The sequence below is a fragment of the Symphalangus syndactylus genome, chromosome 22 (genome assembly GCF_028878055.3).
Source record: "Symphalangus syndactylus isolate Jambi chromosome 22, NHGRI_mSymSyn1-v2.1_pri, whole genome shotgun sequence".
Lineage (NCBI taxonomy): Eukaryota > Metazoa > Chordata > Mammalia > Primates > Hylobatidae > Symphalangus > Symphalangus syndactylus.
This window is the reverse complement of record NC_072444.2, coordinates 48,958,322-48,979,323: the sequence shown is the minus strand read 5'-3', so window position 1 is coordinate 48,979,323 and position 21,002 is coordinate 48,958,322. Positions and strand designations below refer to the sequence as shown.

The following is a 21,002-nucleotide window of genomic DNA, read 5'->3' as shown; positions in this document are numbered from 1 at the left end:
ATCATTTAAATGTAAATGAAAATGAAATACTGGCTAGGAATTACAGGTTTGGGTATTTTTTTCTGTCCATTTGCTACGATCTGATTATTTGGGTTACTTTAATAAATACATTTGCTTCGAGCTCTTGCCACATTAATTTTGCATAAATCATCATACTTCTTAGCAGGCCTCTGCCCTGTAATTGCTTGCATTTGAATATAAGCAGAAAGGAAAAGATTAAAGGGAACTTAAAAAAAATCTTTTCCTTTTATTAATACCTAAGCATTAAAGAAGTTATTCTCTGTAAAGCACTCATTTTAAGATGATCCCAGAACACAGGACAAAGAGCAGGAAACCAGGCTCTGGGCATCACCCTTCCCTTTCAGGTGTTCCATGGAGCCATTTGCTTTCCCTAGAGGAGGCATTTTCTGTAAAGGACCACATAGTATATATTTTCAGGCTCTATGGTCTCTGTTGCAAGTACTCAGCTCTGCCACTGTAGCACAAAAATAGCCATAGACCCGGACGTGGTGGCTCATGCCTGTAGTCCCAGCGCTTTGGGAGGCCGAGGAGGGCAGATGACGAGGTCAGTAGATCGAGACCATCTTGGCCAACATGGTGAAACCCCGTCTCTACTAAAAATACAAAAATTAGCTGGGCATGGTGGTGCGTGCCTGTAATCCCAGCTACTCGGGAGGCTGAGGCAGGAGAATTACTTGAACCTGGGAGGTGGAGGTTGCAGTGAGCCGAGATCACGACACTGCACTCCAGCCTGGTGACAGAGCGAGACTCTGTCTCAAAAAAAAAAAGCCATAGACCTGGGGTCTTCAGCCCCTGGGCTGTGGACCAGTACCAATCCGTGTCCTGTTAGAAACAGGGCTGCACAGCAAGAGGTAAGCAGTGGGTGAGTGAGCTTTACCACCTGAGCTCCACCTCCTGTCAGATCAACTGCGGCATTAGATTCTCATGGGAGCGTGAACCCTCTGTGAACTGTGCATGCGAAGGATCTAGGTGGTTGTGCACTCCTTATGAGAATCTGACTAATGCCTGATGATCTGAGGTTGAGCAGTTTCATCCCCAAACCATCCTTACTCCCAACACGAGTCCATGGAAAAATTGTCTTCATGGAACTGACCCCTGGTGCCAAAAAAGTTGGGGACCGTTGCCACAAACAACACTTCCATGAGTGAGCATGGCTACATTTCAATGTGCTTTTATCTATGGATGCTGAAATGTGAATTTTCTGTAATTTTCAAGTATCATGAAATGCTTTCCCTGCTCTTTACCCTTTCCCTGTAACCATTTGAATATGTAGAAACCATTTGTAGTTTGAGGGCTATCTAAACATAAGAGGCAGGTGGGATTTGGCCCACTGGAGGGTTCTAGTTTGCTGACCACTGCCCTGGAGCACTGGTTCCCAGCTGTGGCCCCTGGATTGGTGCATCAGCATAACAGGGAGTTTGTGAGACCTGTTGAAGGTTAGTCTTGATTTGAGAATGTGGGAGTGTCCCAAACATCACGGTCTGTAGTTGGACTAAGAATTTCTTTCTTTCTTTTTTTTTTTTTTTGAGATGGAGTCTCGTCCTGTCACCCAGGCTGGAGTGAAATGGCATGATCTCTGCTCACTGCAACCTCTGCCTCCCAGATTCCAGCTATTCTGCCCCAGCCTCTTGAGTAGCTGGGATTACAGGTGCGCACCACCATGCCCAGCTAATTTTTTGTATCTTTGGTAGAGATGGGGTTTCATCATGCTGGCCAGGCTGGTTTTGAACTCCTGGCCTCATGATCCACCCACCTTGGGCTCCCAAAGTGCTGAGATTACAGGCATCAGCCACCGCGCCTGGCCTGGACTAAGAATTTCTTCAGATACCTGCTTTCATTCCTCTGATACTTACAAGAAAGTCATGTTGTCTGCCCTGGGTCATCCTGGCCATGCCATGAGGGGTGGTGGGTGGGAATCTCTTGCCATGGGCATTGCTGTGGTAAACAGCGGCACTTATGTGTTTGTTATTGGCCCATTTTCATCAGAGGCAGAGCAGGTAAAGTCCTCACATTTCAGCATTTCCTGAGTGTTAGAAATGAGATTGACGTACCTTTACTGCAAAGTGCCTGTGAGTGCTCCCTGCACTCTGGACAGAATGTCATTTGAGAGCCATGCTGTCCTGCAATTCAGCAGTGACATTTCAGCCCTCTCTCAATACCCAATGAATCTTGGTTAGGAAGAGTAGCTTGGATTATCTGATCAAACTTCTTTGCAGCTGAGCTCGACAACACAGATTTTTTTTTTTAAATTTCTAAAGTCTTTTTTTTATTATTATAGTTTAAGTTCTAGGGTACATGTGCACAACATGCAGGTTTGTTACATATGTATACATGCGCCATGTTGGTGTGCTGCACCCATTAACTCGTCATTTACATTAGGTATATCTCCTAATGCTATCCCTCCCCCCTCCCCCCACCCCATGACAGGCCCCGGTGTATGATGTTCCCCTTCCTGTGTCCAAGTGTTCTCGTTGTTCAATTCCCACCTATGAGTAAGAACATGCAGTGTTTGGTTTTTTGTCCTTGCGATAGTTTGCTGAGAATGATGGTTTCCAGCTTCATCCATGTCCCTACAAAGGACATGAGCTCATCTTTTTTTATGGCTGCATAGTATTCCATGGTGTCTATGTGCCACATTTTCTTAATCCAGTCTATCACTGTTGGACATTTGGGTTGGTTCCAAGTCTTTGCTATTGTGAATAGTGCCGCAATAAACATACGTGTGCATGTGTCTTTATAGCAGCATGATTTATAATCCTTTGGGTATATACCCAGTAATGGGATGGCTGGGTCAAATGGTATATCTAGTTCTAGATCCTTGAGGAATCGCCACACTGACTTCCACAATGGTTGAACTAGTTTACAGTCCCACCAACAGTGTAAAAGTGTTCCTGTTTCTCCACATCCTCTCCAGCACCTGTTGTTTCCTGATTTTTTAATGATCACCATTCCAACTGGTGTGAGATGGTATCTCATTGTGGTTTTGATTTGCATTTCTCTGATGGCCAGAGATGATGAGCATTTTTCCATGTGTCTTTTGGCTGCATAAATGTCTTCTTTTGAGAAGTGTCTGTTCATATCCTTTGCCCACTTGTTGATGGGGTTGATTTTTTTTTCTTGTAAATTTGTTTGAGTTCTTTGTAGATTCTGGATATTAGCCCTTTGTCAGATGAGTAGGTTGCAAAAATTTTCTCCCATTCTGTAGGTTTCCTGTTCACTCTGATGGTAGTTTCTTTTGCTGTGCAGAAGCTCTTTAGTTTAATTAGATCCCATTTGTCAATTTTGGCTTTTGTTGCCATTGCTTTTGGTGTTTTGTTCAACATATGCAAATCAATAAACGTAATCCAACATATAAACAGAACCAAAGACAAAAAACCACATGATTATCTCAATAGATGCAGAAAAGGCCTTTGACAAAATTCAACAGCCCTTCATGCTAAAAACTCTCAATAAATTAGGTATTGATGGGACGTATCTCAAAATAATAAGAGCTATTTATGACAAACCCACAGCCAATATCATACTGAATGGGAAAAAACTGGAAGCATTCCCTTTGAAAACTGGCACAAGACAGGGATGCCCTCTCTCACCACTCCTATTCAGCATAGTGTTGGAAGTTCTGGCCAGGACAATCAGGCAGGAGAAAAAAATAAAGGGTATTCAGTTAGGAAAAGAGGAAGTCAAATTGTCCCTGTTTGCAGATGACATGATTGTATATTTAGAAAACACCATCATCTCAGCCCAAAATCTCCTTAAGCTGTTAAGCGACTTCAGCAAAGTCTCTGGATGCAAAATAAATGTGCAAAAATCACAAGCATTCTTATACACCAATAACAGACAAACAGAAAGCCAAACCATGAGTGAACTCCCATTCACAATTGCTTCAAAGAGAATAAAGTACCTAGGAATCCAACTTACAAGGGATGTGAAGGACCTCTTCAAGGAGAACTACAAACCACTGCTCAACAAAATAAAAGAGGATACAAACAAATGGAAGAGCATTCCATGCTCATGGATAGGAAGAATCAATATCATGAAAATGGCCATACTGCCCAAGGTAATTTATAGATTCAATGCCATCCCCATCAAGCTACAAATGACTTTCTTCACAGAATTGGAAAAAACTACTTTAAAGGTCATATGGAACCAAAAAAGGGACTGCATTGCCAAGTCAATCCTAAGCCAAAAGAACAAAGCTGGAGGCATCACACTACCTGACTTCAAACTATACTACAAGGCTATAGTAACCAAAACAGCATGGTACTGGTACCAAAACAGAGATATAGACCAATGGAACAGAACAGAGCCCTCAGAAATAATACCACACATCTACAACCATCTGATCTTTGACAAACCTGACAAAAACAAGAAATGGGGAAAGGATTCCCTATTTAATAAATGGTGCTGGGAAAACTGGCTAGCCATATGTAGAAACTGGATCCCTTCCTTACACCTTATACAAAAATTAATTCAAGATGGATTAAAGACTTAAAGGTTAGACCTAAAACCATAAAAACCCTAGAAGGAAACCTAGGCAATACCATTCAGGACAACACTGATTTTTAATGGTGATGCAATCCTGATCCCATATGGTACAATGACAGCACCAATAACCACCGATTGCACTGAGCATCTGCTAATGTTCCTGGAATTCACATATATGAACTCAGAGCCTTGAAAGAGGACTCTGAGAATGGAAAATGTATGTTGACGTCCTAATCCCAGAATGAAGACTCCTAGTTTAAGTAGTTTTGCTAAGAACCTCTCATAGTTGGGAACTGGCTGAGTCACTTCGCACATCCAGATTGATCAGAATCAAACGTTTCTGTTTTTTTCCTTTGAGGTCACTCGAGGTTCAGAAATTACTAATTTATTACTTTTTCTAAGAAGCAGGAATCAGGAAAATATAAACTGCTTGAAGTACCAGTCTGCATTACGAAGTCTTCACATGCCCCAGGAGTCCTCCCGTTAGGGTGCCATTAGCCAGGAGAGCTCCTGCCCAGATAAGTCCTCCCTTCCTGACTGGCAAAGAACCACCTCTATGACCCTTTAGGTTATGCAGAGCTGCGGCAGAGGGCATTGGCTGCTTGTGACGGGCCCATCCACTATATTCCTTAAGCATGGCCGAAACTGGAAAATTGCTCCTATAGATCACTGGCTCCATTTCTGTGACTTTTTTGCATGCTAGATGGGTTGTAACTGCATGACATTATGGAATGTCATTTCCTTTCTTGTAAAAGAAAATAAACATCTACTTGTTTTAGGCTTTGCAACTGGAATTATATTTACAGGGCTTGGGACCAAATACTGGCATGAAGATAGCCTTGCAACATTTCTTCTTTCTCCCTTGTAGGAGCATAAAGAAAGCTTAGAGTCAAACACTTCTAGACAACAGTGGGAGGTGCACATTAGGAGACAACAGCCGCTCCCATATCTCTGCATTCAAATGTAGTACCATAATGATCTTCTCCCTAAATTCACATCCTCTCCCTCAGCATTTCTGCCAGTAAATTCAGGCCTGGAGGCTGAGACTGATTGCTTGGGGAAGGGGGAAAGGACCATGGCCTGCAACAAAAATGTCAGTTTTAGCTTGAGTTTCAAATGAAAGGTTTTAAAGACTTGAAGACCAAGCTCACAAGAGACAAAAAGGGGTTTTATGGGCTTTCCCCAGATTTTCTTTTCACATATTGTCCCCAACTACCCATTCTCCGTCTTTTTCTTATTGATAGAATTTGTACCCAGCCACGTTGACACCCAGAATGGAGCTACCTTGCCCAGCTTCCCTTACAACCAGGCAAGGATGTCACAATGTAGAACCAGTGGGATGAAGGCAGAAACGTTGTGCGGCAGCTGCTGAGAACTTTCCTTAAAACCTAGTCAGAATGAACCCTATACCCATCTGCCTTGGCATACAGTTGTTGAATCCTGGGCTGTGGGGACAGAGGTCCCTTCCAGGGGTGATGGAGTGGTGAGTAGAAGGGAGCCTGGGTCCTGAGGACTTAAGGCAGAGTTGCCTTACCAGCTGTGGAAGGCAGAACTTGGGCCTCATGACTTTCGCCCTTGGCGTTATTCATGGATATGTTACATTACATGGCAAAATGTAATTAAGGTACCAATTAGTTGACCTTAAAATAGGAAGATTGTCCTGGATTCACTAGGTGGACCTAGTTTAAATCGTATGAGCCCTTGAAAGTGAAGATCTTTCTCCAGCCCGTCGCAGAAGGGGAAGGCAGAGATTTGAAGCATGAGAAGGATTCGCCATGCAATTATTGGCTTGAAGATGAGGGTTGTCTGCATGTCAAGGAGATAGGGATCTCAGTTTCACAACTGCAATGAACTGAATTCTGCTAACAACCTAGAGGCACTTGTAAGTGGATTCTTCCCCAGAGTCTGCAGACAGCCCAGCCCAGCCAACACTTTGAAAGCCAAAGTGGATTTCAGCTTTGAGAGTCCCTGAGCACAGAACGCAGCTGTGCCACACTGTGCCGGGACTTCTGGTCCATGGATGCTGTGAGCTAATAACTTTGTGTCTTTTAAAGCTGCTGAATGTATGGTGATTTGCTATGCAGCAATAGACAATGGACAGGCTAGCCTGTATGTAAGTGAAAAAATCTTATTTGTTTTTTTTCTCAATTGCAGCCCAACCTAATCACAACTAATGCACAAACAAATAATCCAAGGCTGAACTGTTGACTGTGGAGACAGGAGATGCAGTGAAGAATATTTCTATTTGAGTGACCCAGGTGGAAGGAGAGAGTGGGGGCAAGAATGTAGATTTAAGCATCGTTGACCTCCCCAATTCATTGCTGGGCAGGAGGCAGATAAACGGAGGCTTCCAGAAGGGTTCAGGTGAGTCCTGGAGCAGAAGGTTTGTCCATGCATCTTCAGACATGGCCTGGAAAGATTACTCACCTCTCAGAAAAATCTGGGGGGCTGCTGCTTCTCATATTGAGTTAGAAGGCAGAGCTTGGACACCGGACCAAATTGAGGACTAGCTAAAATGCGGATGGGGCAAAAACAACTTTCTATAAGATACGCCCAACAGAGTGCCATGTCAGTTTACCATTGCCATGGCAACACTTGAGCAGTACCATCTTTGTCCATGGCAATGACCCAACCACCTAGAAATTACCACTCTTTTTCAAGAAAGTTTTCATAATCTGTCCCTTAATTTTCAAAGTAAATATAAGTGTGAGTACAAAACTGTTTCTGAGCTGCTGCTCTGGGCACACTGCCTCTGGGGTAGCCCTGCTCCACAAGGCACAACACCTCTGCTGCTGCTTCAATAGAAGTTGCTGTCTAACACCATGGCTCACCCTTAAATTCTTTCCTGGGCAAAGGCAACAACCCTCCCAGGCGAAGCCTCGATTTTGGGTTCACCTGCCTTGCATCAGTATGACACACAAAAGCAAAGAGAAAATTCTTGACGGTGGGTGTGAGATGTGATTCTCAGGTTCCCAGGGTCTTGGGCAAGCTGTTCCTTGGAGCTGGGCATCCAATGGGTGTGATGGCAGCCTTGGGCTTTCCAAAGAATGGCAGCACCAGCAGGACAGTGGAATCAGTGGGGAAGAAACACAGCCTTGCAGGCCATCAGTGCCCCCAGCCACAGACACCTACCTTCGCAGTGGGTCCAGCAGGGAGCCAGCCGCTCTCTCAGAGCACCAGGACCCTAACCTTTCCCAGTGTCCACCTGCCGCTGGGGAGTAGGAAGAAGCAGGATGTTCTTGAGGAGAGGAGACATTCAGGAAGACTAATTACCCAACTGCCTCCGACTGACAAGATTGAGCATTTACAGGTATCTTGCAATCAATAAGAGTTCAAGAGCAAGATAAGCTGAGATACAAAAAATAATGATGGTCACCTTTTGTTTTGTTTTCTCATTTGGCTCACACTGTATAGTTTTCTAGCTTGTAATGTAAAGATTTATCCTTTCCACATTTTTGTTTTTTTCCCCATAATTTTCACTCTTTATTTTTAAAGATTTTCTTCTTATTGGAAAAAAAAAGCATAATTCTATGTCCAACACTGTACCGAATGCTGTTGAGTTTCTTCAAACTAAATACATTTTAATAGAAAACAAAATGCAAAATAACTCTTTTCAGAAAACAAATATTTTAACCCTTTTCCCACAAATTGGAACTTGCTTTATCCTCAGAGCACCATTGAATTATTTAGTGTATATTTTCTTCCTTTTTAAATTCCTCCTCCTCCTCTTCTTCTTCTTCTCCTTCTCCTTCTTCTTCTTCTTCTTGTTGTCCAGGCTGGAGTGCAGTGGTGTGATCTCGGCTCACTGCAACCTCCACCTCCCAGGTTCAAGTGATTCTCCTGCCTCAGCCTCCCGAGTAGCTGGGATTACAGGAATGCGCCACCACACTTGGCTAATTTTGCATTTTTAGTAGAGAAAGGGTTTTACCATGTTGGTCAGGCTGGTCTTGAACTCCCAACCTCAGGTGATCTGCCCCCCTCAGCCTCCTGAGTGCTGGGATTACAGGTGTGAGCCATTGCACCCAGCCACACTCTTCTTCTCTTATGCCTCACAACACAGCTGGTGAGACAACACCGGTCCTCAGGAATAAGTTGGTGTCCATACTGGGGAATTAGGAGCTACAGGGAAAATTTGAGGCATTAAGAAGGGAGTCCATGTGACGGGCTTGTGATGTTTCTGCAGAGAAATCAGCCCATTCATTAACTGGGCAAGGAAGGCCTGCACTGGGGGCTGGAAGTGACTGCTTTCTGCTGTGGAAGAAACCTGGAAATAACAGGGGAGCTGGGGAGAAAAAGATGCCCACTCCAAGTACAGGGCCATGAGTACTGTTCCAGTCAAAACACTAGCAGGCATGAGAAGGACGAAACTTGGTGCACCATTCCATTTTGTAATCTGGCAACATACTGGGTGCGCCCCAGCGAATCCAGACCCTATTCAGACCTATAGTTTCCTTGATTTGGGGATATCGCTGGGCTTGCCATCCTCTCGCAGCACTGCCTGGGCATATCTGCTCCAGGTTTCTGTGCTCCACTGTGTTTGGGCGCCTGATTCTCATGGGGCTGGGCATGCAGTCTGGATTTGCTTACACTTCACCGACCTTCTGTTCCTTTCAATCCCTAGAATTTCTGGTCTACTTCACTGAATCCAGCATGAAGTGCTTTCTCTCCATGCTTAGCCTGATTTCAGCCCTTAACAATGTGCCCTGGCCAGGAAAACCCTTCCCTGGCCTCTCCTGATAGACGAGGGGGCCAGGGAGCAAGACTCACAGTATCCAAAGTCCCATTTTTAAGGAGAAGGGAACTAAGGAAGCTAAGGAACTGGCTCTAGGTTGCATAGATCATGGCAGGACTGGAACTCTTGTCTGTGTGGCCGCAAATTCCATATTCTTTTCCTGGTGGTGGTTGGAGCTGGCAAACCTCAATGCCCTCGTGGGCCAGGAAGATGGTGCAAAGCCTCCATGGTGAAAAGAGAGAAAGTAGAAACTGTGGTCTCCAGTTGGAGAGTGCAAGTCTTGCCTAAAGTCATCCAAATTAAAAAACAAACAAAAAACACTGAACTGGCCAAACAATACAACTCCTGTCCAGGCTGAGCCATGAGACAAGCATTGTGTGATTCCTGCTCTACTGTTACCTACCTGCTGGAGAGCCATCTAGTCCACTTGGCACTGAGTGGCTTGATCTTACTGCTTTGCATCCCCAGAGCCAAGCACAGTGCCTGGGATGTACAAGGTGTTGCATAAGTGATTGTTGACATTGCATGTATATTTGTAAGGGACCTTAAATCTATCCTGGAACAAGAGGGATTAAAAGTGTTTTTTTTTTTTTTGTGACGGAGTCTCACTCTTGTCGCCCAGGCTGGAGTGCAGTGGCGCGATCTTGGCTCACTGCAAGCTCTGCCTCCCTTGGCTCACTGCAATTCTCCTGCCTCAGCCTCCCAAGTAGCTGGGACTACAGGAGCCTGCCACCACGCCTGGCTAATTTTTTGTATTTTTAGTAGAGACGGGGTTTCACCGTGTTAGCCAGGATGGTCTCGATCTCCTGACCTCGTCATCTACCCGCCTTGGCCTCCCAAAGTGCTGGGATTACAGGCATAAGCCACCGCGCCCCACTGGGATTAAAAGTTTTAAAGAAGGGCCAGGCATGGTGTCTCATGCCTGTAATCCCAGCACTTTGGGAGGACGAGGTGGGATGATCACCTGAGGTTAGGAGTTCGAGACCAGGCTGACCAACGTGGAGAAACCTTGTCTGTACTAAAAATACAAAAATAACCGGGCGTGGTGGTTTATGCCTGTAATCCCAGCTATTTGGGAGGCTGAGGCAGGAGAATCACTTGAACCTGGAAGACGCAGGTTGCAGTGAGCCGAGATCGCGCAATTACACTCCAGCCTGGGCAACAAGAGCAAAACTCTGTCTCAAAAAAAAAAAAAAAAAGTTTTAAAGAAGTTTGAACAAACAGCCCTATGCAAAGGCTGAAACCTTCACCCTTTTTTACATTTAGTTGGCCTTTGATGCCTGTTCCAAACAGGACCAATGTAGGGGGACCCCTGTTCTCCCATCTGACTGGTCTCCACTTTGTCTTCACTGTAAAACCTTCTCATCTTCTGAGTCACCTTCTATGACTTTGTTCATCCATTTTCCACCCAGAATGCCCTACACAGTTCTTTAGAAACATTTTTTTTAAATCTCATTTCAAAAGCTTATTAATAAAAGTCAGAAAATAGAGACATGTGCAAAGGATTTTAAAATATTCATAATCATATCCACCTAATTTCTGTTAACATAATGATGCATAGCCTTCCAGATCTCTCGTGCATACGTGTGCATGCACACACAGACACACCAATAACATCACACCATAATATACATATTGTTTCATAATCTGTTTTTTGGTACTTAAGATGGTATGATAATACCATCTTCTCATATTGATAAATATTTCTATAAGATGTTTTTAGTGTTTGCATACATCTGTTGTGCACATAGTTTATTTAACTAACCCTCCTCTGTTTGGCAATGTGCATTATTTCCAACTTTTATTTGTAATAAAAAATTGCACTGCAGTGATCATCCTTATGATTAAATTTCTGTACTCATCCTTCATTATCTTTTAAGGATGAATTTCCAGAGGGCGATTTGCAGTTCACATCTAACTCTTTCGATGTGTAGTGTCAAGCTGCCCTGCGGAGAGGTTGCATGGATATGTGCATGCTCAGCAGTGTATACCAGTGCCCATTTCCTTGCACCCTTGGCAACACCAGATATTGCTATTTTAAATTAAATACCTTTTTAAATTTTTTCTATTTTTTAATTTTAAATTTTACGTTCTGGGATACATGTGCAGAATATGCCGGGTTGTTACATAGGTATACATGTGCCATGGTAGTTTGCTGCACCCATCAACCCATCATCTAGGTTTTAAGCCCCACATGCATTAGGTATTTGTCCTAATGCTCTCCCTCCCCTTTCCCCCACTGCCTGACAGGCCCCAGTGTGTGATGTTTCCCTCCTTGTGTCCATGTGTTCTTATTGTTCAACTCCCACTTATGAGTGAGGACATGTGTTTGATTTTCTGTTCCTGTGTTAGTTTGCTGAGAATGATGGTTTCCAGCTTCATCCATGCCACTGCAAAGGACATGAACTTATTCTTTTTTATGGCTGCATAGTATTCCATGATGTATATGTATCACATTTTCTTTATTCAGTCTATCATTGATGAGCATTTGGGTTGGTTCCAAGTCTTTGCTTTAAATTAAATGCCTTTTTACTTTTAAGTTGAAACATGCTGTCATTTCTTCAGTTTGCCTTTCTTTGGTCACTACTAGTTGATTACATTTCATATAACCTTGTGGATTTGTGTTTCTTCTTTTGGAAATTTATTGTTCCTTTCTATTCCTTTTCTATTGGAGGTTTTGTCTTTTTTACACTGAGGGAGGTGAATCACAATCTTTTTTTTATGTCTGCTCCTCCGTGATATTGCTAAATACCCAGCCATGAACAACATTATACTTATTTTACTTTTAGGATTTCAGACTTGCTGTTCCATTGCCTATTACTATCTTCCTGTTTGATACCTTATGGTCTTTCTTTCTCAACTTGATCGAAAGCTCCTTGAAGGCAGGATCATGTGTGGAGTGGTTAAACTGCGTGATTCAACATCATCATCGCAGGAATGTGCCATTCAGAGTAGCTGAGGTTTTGCCTTTGAAACGTGAGATCTCATGAGCTACCAAGAAACATCTCCTGTTTCTCATGAGGGGTTTTCCTCATTCTTCCTCAACCACATGGCATAGGACAGCCTTGGGACTGAAGAGCCTTTCAAGATCCTCTGAGGTTCAGCTAATGATTTGCCCTGAAGCTATTCTTTCTTTAGGCACTTGTTCACTCCCTGTCTTTTCTGCTGCTATAACATTTCTATTCCATACATTCATTGATCAGACTTTAGCTTACAGCCTACTTGTTGATAGCATCGTGTTGTGTGCTGTGGGCTCCCCTGTCTTTAAGGGACATGCTCTTTGCCTCCTGAGGATTGTGGTTTAGTGGAGACAGACACCTGGGGCAGGGAGCAGGGCAAGGGCAGATGGTTGAGGGGACTCTGGGGTGGTGAAGGAAGGCATCCCACATGGCTTCCGCAGTCAGCTGGTGTTTTCTTGCAGTATTTGACACATCTTACCACTCCCCTGTCTTGACGTCCTCCCCTCCCTTGCCTCCTGAGATGTCACACTCTGCAGGTCCCCTTTCTTAGTCTCCATGCAGGCCCTCTTTGTCTCTTTGCGGTATCATCCTTCTATATGAGGTTGGCAAGTGCAGGAGCTCCCCTTCTCATCCTTTTCCCTCTTCCGCCCTCCTGTCCCCTCCCTCCTCTCTTTTCTTCCTTCTCCTTTCTCCTCTTCTAGTTTCCTTTCTCTCTTGTTCCCTTCTCTTACTTCCCCTTCCTCTTCTCTTCTTCTTTTTCTCTCTTTCCCGGGAAATGTCTTCCACATCTGTGGCTTAAATTACCAAGTGTATATGCAGTCCATACCTTGCCCCTGAGCTCCAAGCTCACAGGTCAGACTGCTTACTCTGACTGTCCATCATACCTCAACCTCAACACAGCCAAGGCTGAATTTCAGAGCTTCCTTCACAACCTGGCCTTCTCCAGCGTTCACTAATATCCATCTAATTATGCAAATCAACAATCTAGATGCTATCCATTCTACCTCCCTTTCCTTCCACCTTTAAATTATTTCCTTCTCCACATCTGGTCGATATTTCTGGAATGCATCATTCTCTCCCACCCCACCATCACCACCCTAGTCCAAGCTGCCAACCTTTCTCCCTGACATCTGTAAGGCCTCCTACTTAGTCACTACCCCCACTCTCGCACCTCTCCCACCGTCCTCCACTCTGGACCTTCAATACTATTTTTAATGCAAATTGCATCATGGCACAGACCTTGCTTACCATCCCCCTTGGTGACCCCTCACTCTCAGCGTAATGACCCACATCTGCAAGGCCTAGTCTGGCCCCCACCTGCCCTCAGACCTTGTGCTTCTCATTCTCCATGCTTGTTAGCAGTCACTGTACCGCCATGCTCTAATTGACACAGGGCCTCTTCCCGGGTGTCCCTTTGTTGACCACCTGCCTGTGACCATGAGCTCCTACCCAGTCTCCAGCTCACAGAGCAGTTGGCAGTGCTTCTCAGAATCATTTCAGACCCCAGCCCAGGATAGTTTCATTTTAAAAATATATTCTCATGGTGCTGTATCCCTTCCTCCTAAGGCATTCAATCGACTTGTAATTATACATTCAATCTTGTGGCCTCTACTTTAAAGCCTCCCTCCTCCTGGATGGTGAGCAGATTCCATCTAGTTGCTGCCCAACGTGCTGGCCCTATCTCTTAGCACAGGGCTGTAGGGTACAGGAGATGCTGGTCAAATGGTTGGGTGTCTGGTCCATGCCACCAGCTTCATCCCATTCTACCCTATTCTGTGTGCTCCAGCTAGGAAATGGGGTACACAGGGCTGAGGGGGTGAGACAGCCTGAAGGAGAAGTCATCAGTGTACTGTTTGCAGGCTTGAGATAAAAGCCTATATTCACAGAGGTTTCTAAAGAGTTGGGTTGTTTGTTCTCTTTGGAAATTAATTTATCTGTGAGAGTTGCAGCGTCCTATAAACCCTAAGGGATGGTGATTATCTGTTAATTAACTTTGCTGATTAATGGTTAACTGGCATTTGACTGCGTTGTGAAACTCCTAAGCCCACCCACTTGCCTTTGGGTCATCATATCTGCTTTTAGGAAGATTTTCCTGACTTATTTCCTGGTTTGATCATACACTCTCTCCTGCAGAGCCAAATCTGGAGAAGACGTTTCCTCTTCAGGGTGGTCTTGCTCACACATTTCATACATCAGGAAGTGACAGGCATGAAACCCGCCCCCTGCCCCCTCCTTTCCCCCAGCAGCCCCACTGGTCTTCCTCCACTAGCTTTCCTGCTCCTAACTTGAGTGAATGATTTCTGTTTACTTGTGTGAAAGTCGGAGGTGTTAAGGAAAATTATCTAACACTTGCAGATAAGGTGAAAAGATGACTGAATATATTTTCAGTGTCATGCTAATGTAGTGCTTCTGCAAGTATGGACTGAAACACTAGGGAATCCCAAAACTCTTTCAGGAGCTCGGTAAGGTCAAAACTATTTTCTTAATAACAGGAAGATGTTACTTGCCGTTTTCACTATGTTGACATTTGCACACTGATACAAAACCAACAGTGGGTAAAATTGCTTGTGCCTTAGCAAAGTTTCCTGCCCTGCCTTGATTTGTACTATTAGTCATTATATACTTCCCCCACCACCACCTCTCAGTTAAAAAAAAAAAAAAAAAAAAGCAAAAAACAGTTTCACTGACAAAACCAGTGGTGATATTAATGAATTTTTGGAAATAGTATAATGAAGTATGTCAACATTTGGAAGATCGTCACAATTCAATGGACCGATATTTTCTAAGTACTCATTGTGAGACAATCACACATGGGTAAGAGATCCATTTAAAGTGTAAGAAAGACCCGCGGATTTTATTCTAACAGGGTACAAAAGTTCACTGATACGGTTTTAAGTTGCATATTGCAAGTCACCTGTAGAAACTACCACTTGTCCCGTGGTACTTTAGAGAAGTATCAAATAAAACAATCCACAATTATCCAAAAAGGCTATTAAAATATCTCTCCTCCCTGTTTCAATAACATGTCTGTGAGAGGCTGGATTTCCTTCACAGACTTCAATCAAAACAACATATTGTAACAGATTGAACGCAGGAGAAGCTACGAGAATCCAGCTGTCGCCTATTAAACTAGACATTAAAGAGATTTACAAAGATGTAGAACATTCCTACTCTGCTCACTGAAACTTTTTTTTTTGTTTGTTTTGGAAAATGTAGTTAGCTTTCATAAAAGCATTTTGTTTATAGCAAATTATAGTAGGTTTATTATTGCTATTTAAAAATGAATAAAAACAATTTAAAATGTTTCTTTTTAATTTTTACTATAGCAAATATCGATAGATGTGACTCACATCAGCAAAGCTCTTTGGAGCTTTAATTCATTTAAAAAGTTATTTAAAAGGGTAAAGAGATACCCTTTACATATGTGCATGAGAACCACTGTGCTGGAACATTTTTTAACAAGTCAGCTTAAGGATTATCTTCTCTAGGGATGAAACTTTGTTTACACAATGATTAGGACTCAAACATTACTTACTATTGGTGTGCTTACTATTGGTGTGCTTACTATTGGTGTGCAAATTGTGTTTGTTAAATACATAATGAGAATTTCATTTGGACAAGGGACAAGGGTGGAAATGCTGGTGGAACTTCCTCTCCTGCCTCAGTTTCTCAGTATGCACATTGGAAAGAACATCAGCTTTGGAGACCCCGTGAGAGCCCAGGTCTGGCCACTTCTGGCCGTGTGGCCCTCTGCTGTTGTCTGATCTCTGAGATTCAGCTGTCTCCCCATGCTCTGGGGATTACAGGGCCAATTGCCTAGAGTTGTGATGAGGACTCAGTGAAGCACATATGTAAAGCACCCAGCAGAATACCGCATCTTGTCAAAGCCACAGAAACCCAGTGGGTATTAGTTTGCTGCAGCTGCCATAACAAAGTACCACAGACTGGGTGGCTTAAACAAAAAAATGTATTTCCTCACTGTTCAGAAAGCTGGAGGTCCACAATCAGGGGGTCAGCAGTGCTGGTTTTCTCTGAGGGCCATCATGGAAAGACCCATTCCAGGCCTCTCTCCTCGGCTTGCAGATGCCACCCTGTTGCTGTGCCTGCATGGCCTTTTCTGTGTGCACACGTGCCCCTGGTATCTCTACAGGTGTCCAAATGTCCTTTTCTTATAAGGATGCCGGTCAGATTGGATCAGGGCCCATCCTAACAGCCTCGTTTTATCTAGTTACCTCTCTAAAGTTCCTATCTCTAAGGGCAGTTGCATTGTGAGGTACTGGTAGTTAGGGCTTCGACATATGAATTTTGGAGGGATGTGATTCAGCCCATGACACCAGGTGACTTAACTATTACAATACAAGCATGTAGCAACCAACCTGAACACCTCACCGGTGTTTGACTCTAAACAGCATTTCGCTCATGGGTTGGGCGTGCTCTTGTGTTAGGGCTCAGCTGCAGGCTGGAGAGGCGATCCCAACTCAGGTTTCCCATATTTCTTCAGGTTGCCTGGCTGTTATCTTATCTACGCTGGGATGACTGAAATGACTGGGCTCTCCTCCCCTGTGTCTTCTCTTCCAGCAGGCTGGCCGGGCCACGTCCATCACTGGTCCTACAGTTAATTTGTCCACTGGATTTCCTTTAAGGACTTCAGGAACAGCCTAGCAAGGAGAGGACAGCATTCATTCTGCCAAGTCCCGAGTCAGAGAAGGAGGGCCCTGCAAAGGCACCCAGCAGAGGGTGGGGCTATGCGTGGCAGGTGGGGGGAGAACTGGATCCATTAATGCCATCAGCTACCACAGGCCCATAGCTCACAGCTCTTCTAAACCCTTCTTAAATCTATCTGAATTCTCTTTGCTTCTGTCTTATAAAAATGGTGAAGGAAATAAGTGTTTATCAAGTTTCAACTCTACACCACACATTTTATTATACTATACCACTTAATTGAGAGTGGTCCAACCTGTGGCCCATGGGCTGCATTCGGCCTAGGATGGCTTTGAATGTGGCCCAACACACATTCGTAAACTTTCTTAAAACATTATGAGATTTTTTTGCAATTTTTTTTAGCTCATCAGCTATTGTTAGTGTTAGTGTCTATTTTATGTGTGGCCCAAGACAATTCTTTTTCCAGTGTGGCCCAGGGAAGTCAAAAGATTGGACACCATTGATTTAATTCTCCCCTCAGCCCCAGGAAGTAGGCATTATTACCCTACTTTAACAGATGAGAAACTGAGGCTCAGACAAGTTAAATAACTCATTCCAAGTGACTCTGTGTATTAGGGTTCTTTTAGAGGGACAGAACTAATAGGATATACACACACACACACACACACACACATATATATACACAGAACTAATAGGATATATATGTATATCCTATTAATTCTGTGATAGGATATATATATCCTATTAATTCTGTGATAGGATATATATATATACACACACATATATATATACACACATATATATACACACATATATATGTGTGTGTGTATATATAATAGGATATATATATAACCTATTAGTTCTGTGTGTGTATATATATATATCGCCATATATATATATATCTCCATATATATATGTTCCTTTAAAATTGACCCATTTTCTTTCAGACTTTTATTACTTATTGACATCAAAGCTGGCTTATGAGTGCTTTAGATGTGAAAGATTTCTATCTCAACATACTGTTAGGATATGATATATATGATATATATATGATATGTCATATCCTAACATATATATGTGTGCATATATATGGAGATATATATATATCTATATATATATGGAGAGATATATATATTGATATATATATATCGATATATATATGGGTGTGTGTGTGTGTATATATATATATATATATATGAGTTTATTAAGTATTAACTTACATGATCACAAAGTCCCACAATAGGCTGTCTGCAAACTGAGGAGCAAGGAGAGCCAGTCCTAGTCCCAAAACTGATGAACTTGGAGTTTGATGTTCAAGGGCAGGAAGCATCCAGCACGGGAGTAAGATGTAGGCTGGGAGGCTCGGCCCATCTTGTCCTTTTCACGTTTTTCTGCCTGCTTTATATTCACTGGTAGCTGATTAGATTGTGCCCATCACATTAAGGATGGGTCTACCTTCCCCCACCCACTGACTCAAATGTTAATCTATTTTGGCAACACTCTCACAGACACACCCAAGATCAATACTTTGTATCCTTCAATCCAATCAAGTTGACACTCAGTATTAACCATCACACTCTGCTCAGACGAATTTCTAAAACCTATATCTGTGTGACTGCAAAGAGCTTTTTCCCTCATCAGAGCTTTCTAAACCTTTCCATCAAAATTACTCTACAGGCAGAGGACAGTGAATTCATATCCCTAGTGGGCCTGAGGGCTACTGCCCAAATTGCCCATCACAATATGAAAATTCTTCAGAGTTGTAAATTTAATCTTAAAAATTAATATAAATTTGGCATTTGACTCTATAAGATAGATTTCAAATAGAAAAATCCCCGATATTTTTAAGTATGATAGATGCTCCTGGCATATATGCATGTGTATGGGGCATTTCTCGGTACCTCTGGCACACAGCTGCATCCCTGAGAAACTTGCCCAGCTCAGTCCGGGAAGCATGGCATGGCACCAAGCAGCCTGTCTGGAACAATGAAATGAAACTGAATGGCAGGGTTTGCCTGGTTGTTAATATGCTCCACTGCAAACGGATGTGACAGATTTTTGGCACCACCTGTCACATTTTTGACATTCCCAGATACTTCACTGGTTGTACAGTTAATTCGTCCACTGGGTTTCCTTTAAGGACTTTGGGAACAGCCTGGCAAGGAGAGGACAGCATTGATTCTGGGCTTTTGAGATCTGCTGCTTAAATATTCCTTTAAAATTGATCCATTTTCTTTCAGACTTTTATTACTTATTGACATCAAAGCTGGCTTATGAGTGCTTTAGATGTGAAAGATTTCTATCTCAACATACTGTTAGGATATGATATTATCTGTGCCATCAAGGAGCTCAGTTTCCTGTTAACATTAATATTCGAGATTACCTTGTGACCCCAGGGTAGAGCTGGAATTTGAGGTGGAAAAATTTTATATTTTTGGCCTTCAAGGCAATAGGTAAATGAGTCTCTGATTAGAATCTCAAGCCTCTGATTAGATGGTGATGAGAGAAACATGGGCTCCTTAAATCTTTCAGAAATGGGGTTATTGTTATATCCTGAGACCACGGAATAAGTATTAGCATTAGGGGATTCAGCTCCAAATCTGTGGTTTATAGCAGACTCCTCTGGTACCCAAATTGCATCCTTTTATCTCCCTTCTGAGTTCAGCCATTGCCAGATGGATAGTGCAATGCTGGCTTTGGTTCTCTTTGTGCTGATGGTGTTCTGGCCTCAAGCATGCTTCCCTTGATTTGGCTTTCTGCTTTAGGGCTCTTTCAATAGTGGAGTAGTAGGAGCATGCACAGCCAACGTGTGCAGAAGTACAGGGCAGTTAAAACATCCCAGGACAATCCTGGGGGACAGCACCTCTTGGACAAATGCTCCTGTTTCTCCTCCTTTGGCAGATAACCCTGGGGTTATCCATTCTGTGCACTGCTCAGGGGACCTTTTGGAATATGAGCTTGGTTGCCCATAGCAGTGACCTTGGTGATGGCCACTACTGCTGGCTTTTCTTTCCTGCCTCACTCTCCCTAGCTCCTGCTTCCTGGGATCACTGCATGCATCACCACCTGCACCCAGGCCTGTGTCTCAGGCTCCATTCTCTAGGGAGAACAGGCTAAGACACTGTCCTCCCTGGCTCGGTTTCTTTGGGTAAGTTTCTTCACTTCTCTGGTCTCGCTCAGTTGTGTCACCTATCTGAGGGCTATTGATTGCTGAAGTCCCTTCCAGTTCTGGGACTCTATGGCTCTATTTGACTGTTTCTTCTTTCCTGGGGATATCTCTCTTTCCTTTATTCATTCATAAGCCAACCCTTTGACATTCCGATTGGCTGGTTTTTAAATTTTGGATGAGTCACTTTAACGCCTAGGTGCTGGAGAATGTCGAGAAGCATCATCCCTCCCTTGGTGACCTTTTCTTTTCTGTGTAGGACATTCATTGCATCGCATTTTTGAAACAAAAGGCAGGCATCCTTTTTAATCTGGACTTTAGTGCCAAGACACCGATGCCCACTGTGGGGCTTATAACCAAATATTTCATACTGACAATTTTTCTCTCTAATTTTTTTCTAAAAAATTTCTACCTCTTTTCCATTTGGTTTTGATTAATTAAAGGCTGCCCATGGGCAGCTTTGCATTTCTGCCTCTGTTCCCCCAGCTCCCATCACGTAGAGAAGATCACACAATCATTTGAAGATCCTTTGCTGTAGCTTTGTGACCTGTGTAAATGATGATGTTGAGAAGGAGTGGTGGTAGGGAGAGACTCACTACATTTTCATCTTTTACTGAACATTTTCTGAGTCATAGGAATCCACCCTAATTCCTGATGCTACAAATTATTGTATTGGGCCCCAAATGATGTGTCTAGCTTGCAGGAAATGGTGCCATTTATCAAGTACATGTGCTAGACCATAGGCTAGGCATTTTACCTAAATCCTCACAGTAACCCTGCAAGGAGGGTATGTTGTCCTCATTTTGACTAGCAGGGAAACTGAGGCACATTTCATTGACTCTAGTACTCTAGTGCTTACTTGTACTCAGGTGTTGCTTAATATTTGCTGAAGAAATGAATGAATGAGGCTTAGAAGAATTTTGCTAGGTGGCCTAGCTGGCTGAGATTTAAACCCATGTCTGGCTGTGTGCTAACC

General features: G+C 43.2%; 1 protein-coding gene across 9 annotated transcripts in view; it reads left to right on the top strand.

Annotated features, from left to right (window-relative positions):
* The window catches only part of LOC134735598 (uncharacterized), a 357,585-nt gene that overhangs the window by 128,707 nt on the left and 207,876 nt on the right, over nucleotides 1–21,002 (top strand). The window contains exon 4 of one of the 9 annotated variants that reach the window (XR_010118839.1): nucleotides 6,661–6,870. The exons of the other annotated variants lie outside the window; for them this stretch is intronic. The gene's annotated coding sequence lies outside the window, so the exon portion shown is untranslated. The remainder of the gene's footprint in view (nucleotides 1–6,660; nucleotides 6,871–21,002) is intronic. 9 annotated transcript variants of the gene reach the window in all.